This window comes from Euleptes europaea, chromosome 11 (assembly GCF_029931775.1).
Source record: "Euleptes europaea isolate rEulEur1 chromosome 11, rEulEur1.hap1, whole genome shotgun sequence".
Classification (NCBI taxonomy): Eukaryota; Metazoa; Chordata; class Lepidosauria; order Squamata; family Sphaerodactylidae; genus Euleptes; species Euleptes europaea.
In genome coordinates this window covers 6,404,479-6,411,967 of record NC_079322.1, presented here as the reverse complement: position 1 = coordinate 6,411,967, position 7,489 = coordinate 6,404,479, and positions in this window count along the sequence as shown.

Here is a 7,489-nt window from a genome sequence, read left to right as displayed (position 1 = left end):
CTTCTTTTTCTTCTTCTTCTTCTTGAACTTCTTGCTGCAAAGGGGCATTTGCTTGTCGAGAAATGGAGAGTAAAGTTTAGAGCGTAAGCAGGCAGCAGGTCTTTATTAGAACCATATAAATACTAAAACAGCAGGGGGGGAGAACTTGTTTGTTTTCTTTAATTCTATCGCTATTTTAATGAGTTGTTGTACTGACGGGACAGAGGATTATTCCTGTATTATTTGCCTATAAAGAAGAGAAACAAATAAAAACCATAATTCTAACGATCTCCTTTTTTCTGCTTCTCTTCCTTTCGCAAGAAAGCTCCCACTGAATTGTGCCCAAGGTCCCCGTGTCTCTGGCAGGAGCCCTGGCAGCTGCCAAGCCCAAGGAGGAGGGATTAGACACACAATACCATGGGCCATTAAGGGATGGGTGTGACCTCTAAATCCTTCCTGCTCAGGGTGACACCAAGTTCCCCCTTCCAGCATATTCCTGTCCCGTCATTCCTTTGATGTTACTGAGTATACAAGATCTAAAGCATCTACTGATCTTGATTAGACCTAATCAGCTTCTAATGCACACCTTAAACCCCCCATTTAAGAAAGATATTCAGGTCTACTTAATGCAGAGACCCTGCCTCAAAGAAACAGTTGAAACACCAGGATCAAAAGCAAAGTCTTTGCCAGTAACTGAATACAGCACTAAACTAAATTCAATGCATAGAGGACCAGAGTAGTTGCATCTTTGAAGAGTTACATGTCCCATAGGCAAAACCAAATAATATTACTCTCGTCTGGACATTGCATGGGGATCTTCCCCCCTTCCTTGATGGCCATAGACATGTTCCACTCGTTTTCTGCATCCAGCGGATTGTGCCTCTTCCTTCAATGTTCAGCTTTCATATATATATTTTTAAATGGGAGTAATTCCCCAGCCCTTTTACTTGTAGAGGTATAAGGACAAATATAAAAGGCTGTTATGCTTACTGACTGACTGACCGACATCAGGCCTATTCACACATTAGGAAGTCCTCACACCCCCTCTGTGCCTTGGGGTTCCCAGTTCAGAACTTTATTCCAGGTTTGTGGGTGCCTTATTCAGAATACTACTGTGCTGTGTGAGGAGGGGAGGGGATTCTCAGCCCCCCCCCCCCCACTGCTTTTCCGGACCTGAAACATCCCCAGGGAGCTGCTGTTTACCCATTAGGGAAACTTCTAGGCGCTGATGGCTGCAGGTAGTTTTCCCCAATGGGAGAAACAGTGGCTCCATGGAGCCATTTCAGGTTGGAAAAACTGTATGTCATGTGGGAAGGCTGGGCAGTGGACCCAGTCAGAATCAGGCCTGGGAACTGCGTTGCCAACACAAAACTCTGTGTCCTCCACACAGACTTTGCAATGTACAGAATGGCCCATAAGAAAGGAAACTGCTTCCACCATCCAGCATTCTTGGCAGCAAGTGCAGACAGAGGTTTATAGAAAGCCCACAGATGCAAATTCTTATCTAGCAGGGGTTTTCACTAGGGTTGCCAACCTCCAGGTGGTATCAACAATGCAAAACAAGTTGTATTAAATGCTGGAAGAAAAATCATACTGAAGTGCTATATACAAAAGGTGAATGGTCAATGCAATATATACAACAATTTATATAAGTCCTCATTATATGTCAAATGATGTCCAAGATGGTAATCATCATGCTGAAGAATAAGATGGAAAGATGGGATACGATCGTTTCGAAGTCTTCTTCAGTCCCAATTATATCACCAAGAGTGTATGCACGCATTTCAATCATGATTCATTTTCTTAACCCACAAGGGGAATTAACAAGTTCCTCAAAGGGATACAAGTTGTAGCTGCACAATGACTCTTTACAATAATCAATAGTTCCAAAGGACTCAAATATGCCAGTGCAAGCTAGGTTAACACAGCGTCTTACAGTAGGTATACAAGTGGCTGCTACACTTTGTATCCCTTGTGGGAACGTCAGTTATTAAGACTCAAAAGGAATTGTAGCACAGAGGAAGGTTTTCAGAGGCAAGGAGAGATACCTTTTCAACAGCTGACAGCAAGGGGTACTCATCAAGAATATTGAAAAGGGCTGGGTTTTGTGCCAGGAATACACCAAGGGAAACTTTGCTGTCTTTGAGAATTAGGGAGTGAAAGGATGATAGAATTATTATCCCCATAACATACAAAGCCACATATAAACCAGTGCAGAAAATTATATCTAAGCACTGGCACCTTTGGGGTAACATACTGAGATGTACCAGTCGCCCTCTTTTTACTGCCAGAAGAGCAAAAAGCCTCAGAGACAAATTAGTGACCAGTAGACTACCAAATATAACAGATAGGAATAATGTGACAGCCCAAATAGCCCCCAGGGGTTTCTTTCTGGGCAGACATTGTTGTTTGGGAGTATAGTAAAGAAAAAACATTTGAGTAACAGCAGGGCTTTTTATATAAACATGTTTTTTACTTGCAGCTCTAAGGGGATAATTTACATTATTCAGTGTCCTTGTGACTTAATGTATGTTGGGGTGACGACACAGAGATGCAAAAGTTAAAAGAACCCAAATGTTGCATAAAAACCAAGAAAATGAATGTTCCATTAGTCAAACACTACTTAACATCTGGACACACAGACAGCTGAAATTCTGGGTGATTGTCTGCAGAGGAATCGTCCTAATTTTGAGAACCGGCTGCAAAGAACAGAAACATTCTGGATTCATCTCTACAAACCCTGACACTGAAAGGTCTGAATGAGTCAGCAGATTGGATGTGCTGTATGTGATTGTGCTAATGACTCTGTACACAATTTTCTTTTCTTTTTTCCCCCTCTCATTTCGCCCCCCACTCCACTTTCTCTGTATGAGGCGATATTCGGGGGGAGATTGCATCATCCTCAATTTAGATTTTTAGCTGACTGTAGTAAGAGACTATGCCATTCTTGTCTTTAAATTAGTTGATGCAATACACATCCTGAATATGCTGGACATCATATATAGGGTTGCCAACCTCCAGGTACAAGCAGGAGATCTTCTGCTATTACAACTGATCTCCAGCCAATAGAAAATGGAGAAAATGGCCACTTTGGCCATTGGACTCTATGGCATTGAAAACCCTCCCCTCCCAAACCCCATCCTCCTCAGGCTCTGCCCAAAAAAACTCCCACCAGTGGCGAAGAGGGACTGGGCAACCCTACATCATATACAAGATCCATTTTAACTGGAAATTTGGGATTTTTCTAGTTAGTGGAAGGGTGGTTATATGAAAAAAAAATGTTTATGGGCATTATAACTTAAGATTTTTAAAATATATTTTGTCATCTTGACCCAGATATGAGCCAAAAGCCATGTTATAAGACACATAGACTAACTATATTTTTCACAAAGCCACACAGAATAAAAGGTAAACATGTAAGTTCAATATTTTTAAAAAAAATTAAAAAAGTTTTCAGTTATATTGTTAATTAAGGTAATACTCTGGAATCTATGCCCTATGAGGAGAGACTGAAGGAGCTGGGTTTGTTTAGTCTGGAGAAGAGAAGATTAAAGGGTGACATGATAGCCATGTTTAAATATTTGAAGGGATGCCATGTTAATGAGGGAACTAGCTTGTTCTCGGTTGCTCCAGAGACTAGGACAAGGAGTAATGAATTTAAACTAAGAGAAAAGCGATTCCACCTAAACATTAGGAAGAACTTTCTGACGGTGAGGGCGGTTCGACGGTGGAATGCGCTGCCTCGGGGTGTGTGTGTGTGGAGTCCCTGTCTTTGGGGGTCTTTAAGCAGAGGTTGGATGGCCATCTGTTGGGAGTGCTTTGATTGTGGGATCCTGCATGGTGGAGGGTTGGACTGGATGGCCCTTGTGGTCTCTTCCAACCTTGTGTGATTTTGTAATTTTGTGAATACTAATTGGATTTTTCACCCCTCCTTTTTTCTCCCTCCAAAAGGCTTTTATTTTTCTTATCTTATCTTGATAAATGTTTGTATATATGTCAGGATGTGTGTTGTGAAATTGTGTATGTATGACCACTGAGGAAGGCCTCTAAAAGGCCGAAACGCATCTGATTTTGGTCATTTTATGTATTAGCATCAACTGTGTCTGTGTTTGTAATATTTGTAACCATTTATTCTTTGTGCTTTTTAGGAAGTTGTATTTTAGGGCCTGTGTTTTTAAATACAATTGTGCACACCATACAATAAAAGTATATTTATTTGTTGTTACATTTGATAGTGTTTAGCTCAACTCCTTTGGTTTACCCTCACTTTTAGGTTTAGTTTCTCCCCCCCTTTTTTTCCCCCTTTAGTTGTCCCTTGGAATGGAAGACATGGGGTTTTGTGCCTGTTTATCTGACTAGGCTGACCTTTCTTGTGCCAAGACTTCATTTTTCCATAGCCCAACCAATTGGCCATTATACTCAGTTATGCACACCCAAATGAGTTTAGAGGGATCTTTCAAACCTTTTGGGAAAGAAGAAAAATCCCATTTGAGAAAGAAGAAAAATCCCATTTGAAAGGAACCAGATATAGCCCAAACACGATTGTACTTTATTGAACGTAAACATAATAATAATTTTGTGGCAGTCATAAATGCAGGTCGTAATGCAGCAAAGTTCGTTCTTCACATAATTCCTCAACGCAAAAGAGAGTGAAATGGCTAAGTAAATAAATCTTAAACAAGGCTAACTCTTTATAATACAAATAACCTTGTTAATTTCCAAGAGCAAGGTGATGAACGGAATGAGTTGGCCAGTCCTTGTCTGATTGGATCAGTCAGGTTGGGGGGTTTATACCAGCGCTGTCGACCCACATAGAGGAGAAGGGGGAAAGGGGGATTGCGTGAAAGAGAAAGAGGAGAGGCTAAGGACCCTCTCTGGAACACTGCTGCACTTTAATACCCTATAAAGGGCACCTTCTGCATCTTTCCTTCAACTGGGACAGACATCCATGAGGGTAAACTAACACTGAGCAAACTTACTGGAATAAAGTATTACCAATATACCTGGTAGGGTTGCCAACCTCAGTAGCTGGAGAGTTCCTGCTATTACAACTGATCTCCAGCTGACGGAGATCAGTTCCCCTGGAGAAAATGACCGCTTTGGCCTTTGGACTCTATGGCATTGACGTCCCTCCCCTCCTCAAGCCCCGCCCTCCTCAGGCTCTGCCCCAAAAACCTCCAGGTATTTCCCAACCTGGAGCTGGCAGCCCTCTGCCAGGCCCATTGAGGCCTACCTGCCCTCTTTCCTCTTTTCCCCACATTCCCTGCTGAACAGCACTGGAGGGCCAGAATCGGCCGGAGGGGAGGGGAGGGCACGCAGCAGCAAGCTGCCCCGGATGATTCGGACAAGGGAGTTTAGCTCCACCCCCTCTCTGTGGTGGACAGTGGCCAGGGCGCTCAATCCTCCTGGCAATTCCCCCTTTGAACCAGATCAAAAGAGGTGCAGGTTCTGATCCGGTTTAAAGGGGAAATTCCGCAGTGTGCTCAGAATGACGATTGCATTTGGTAGCTGTGCCTATTTAATTTGTTGGTTTCATGTAGCTTTCCTGGGTCAGTTCTACTCCTTTCCCCATTTAGATGAGTTTGTAATTATGCAGTCAAAATGCCCATGGGAACTTCCTCAGAGGTAAACTGTTTTATGCTGTAATATAGTTTGTTGGTGGTGTCATCTGCCTCTCCTGCTGGTTTGGTAAGCCTGTCATGCTTCTCACTCTGAGCTTCTAGGACTGACCAGTGTCCTATTTTCTACTCTTAACGCATGTTTATTAATCCCTAACATTAGATCCTTTAAAGATGGGTGTTGCTAGATATTAATAAAAGAATACATGTAGCACTCAACAACCTCAAAGCACTTTGTGAGCAATTAATTAAGAATGGATAATTAACAACCATGAAATATGCATGAGAACCACATTGAATCATTTCAAACTTTGCAAAATGTAGCTGGGAGAAATATTGTAGCTTAGATGCCTTTATCTAATCTGAAATCTATTTCTCTCTTTCAAAGGGATTGGGGTCGTAGTGTTCTGGGCCCCGACTGATCCAGCCCTGCTGGGTCTTTGTCATGCGCTGTGTGCCGCACATCTCACACACCGGAAATCAGGCTTGAAGCTCACAGCCAGGAGCAAAAGCGCCGAGTGAAGATTTAATGAAGCCAGGATCGTGTGTCCCGGGCAGTTCAGTGAAGCAGCAAATGCAAACACATTATCACCTGAGAACGTGCTCCAGTTTCACACCAATTACCTGGGAATGAACGGGGGGGGGGGCTGCCGCCCACTCAAGAGATCTCTGGAAAGTGAAGGGATGGTTGCTGCTGGGCTGTGCACCCCCTGGCTGAAGGGGCTACAAGTCAAAGGGGGCACCAAGAGATCCTTGTTTGCTTAAGCAACAGAGAGGAATGTTTGGGAATGATTTTTCAGTTGAGGGGATGAGATGCCATTTCCGTTTTTCAGACCCAGCCTGGAAGGGAGGGAGGAGACAGTGAGCGGTGTTCTCTGTTGATGGTGTGTGTGTGTGTAGGGGTGGGTTCTGTACATGCCTTGGGTTCCCCCCCCCCATATCCCCCAGCCTCTGGGCCCCTGAAATGCCTCCTCTGAACGGAAGGGCTGGGTGGAGGAGCAACCAGCACCTGCGGTGGGAAAGAGCTGATTGGAGCCTGGCCGTAATATTTAGGATCATCACCTTTTAAAAGCTAGTCTTGCTCACAGACCCTGCCTGCTGTGGAAACACAATCAGCAGGCTTTTCTCCTGAGGGAAACTTTCCTGTGCTTATTCTTCTGGGTGTGTCCGGCAGCCATTCGAGTCCAAAAGCCAGGAGACCAAAAGGTGAGAACTCCCAAGGCAGATGCAGCCGCAAACAATGACGAGATGATCATCTGTTCAAAAGTATTACATTGAATCACTACTCGATGCTGGGTGATTTCTTCAAAGTTTGTTCAAATTTTCATTAATAAAAGAAGCCCACTGTTTATTTGTCTCCTGGACAATCTTCATAATTTCTCAATTTCTGTTATGTCTCTTCCTCCCCCCCGCCCAAATAAAACCCACACTTCCCTGAAGATTGCAGGGCTCGGGTTTTCCCATATCTGGACAGCCTGGTGTTGAGAAGGGCCAAGAAGGTTCTTCTCTCCTCTCTGGAGCCAGACCGAACACCCCCCCCCCCATGATACTTTTCCAAAATGGAAAGGAGGAGAGTGAGGGTGAAGGGACCCACAGATACAGGTCTTGGTCAAACTACACAGGGTTGCCACTTGTGTTCCTGAATAGAATAGAATCATAGAGTTGGAAGGGACCACCAGGGTCAGCTAGTCCAACCCCCTGCACAATGCAGGAAATTCACAACTACCTCCCACACACACACACACCCAGTGACCCCTACTCCATGCCCAGAAGATGGCCAAGGTGCCCTCCCTCTCATGATCTGCCTAAGGTCACAGAATCAGCATTGCTGACAGATGGCCATCTAGCCTCTGCTTAAAAACCTCCAAGGAAGGACAGCCCACCACCTCCCG